Genomic DNA, 791 nt, shown 5'->3' on the forward strand with positions numbered 1-791 from the left:
GATTTGCATATATTTATACTAAAGTTATACAAAAATGTTTAGATGTGCGTAGTTTTTCGAGATCTGCGACTGTAATGTAAATCACTTTCGTGTATCATTCCCCAAATATAGTCTCCCAATATGTTTTCATTATACGCTTCTTGGTAGTAGCGTTTAAAGTCCAGTATATCTTGGTAAAAATGTTCACCTTGCTCCTCTGACTATGCCTCCATGAATTTATCAAGATGAGTGTCAAGGATATGAACTTTCAGGAACATCCTGCAGCCCATTTTGCCATAGTTCTTCACCAGAGTCTCAACTAGTTCCACATAATGTTTGGCCTTATGATTACCTAAGAAGCCACGAACTACTGCAACAAAACTGCCACAAGCTTTTTTTTTTCCCTTCGTTCTGAGCTTCCTTGGGAATTCTGTGCACTTCAAGATCTCCTTTATTTGTGGTCTAACAAAGACACCAGCTTTGACCTTTGCCTCAGACAGCTTAGGGAAGAAGTCCCAAAGTTACTTGAAGGCTGCTTATCAAGAGCTGTGACAAACTGTTTCATAAAACCCAATTTTATGTGCAATGGTGGGAACAACACCTTCTGCAGGTCCACTAGTGGCTCACACTTGACATTGTGCCTCCCCACAGGGAAATCGGGCTGTTGTGGCCAGTGCTTCCTGTTGTAATGTGCTGTGTGTCCATTCTGTCCCAAAGGGAAAGATAATGGGGAAACTTGGTAAAGCCTCCTTGAAGACCCATCAGGAATGCCACCATGTTGACATCCCCGATAGACAGCTACCACGTGAAGT

This window comes from Tachypleus tridentatus, chromosome 1 (genome assembly GCF_004210375.1).
Source record: "Tachypleus tridentatus isolate NWPU-2018 chromosome 1, ASM421037v1, whole genome shotgun sequence".
NCBI classification, from domain to species: Eukaryota; Metazoa; Arthropoda; class Merostomata; order Xiphosura; family Limulidae; genus Tachypleus; species Tachypleus tridentatus.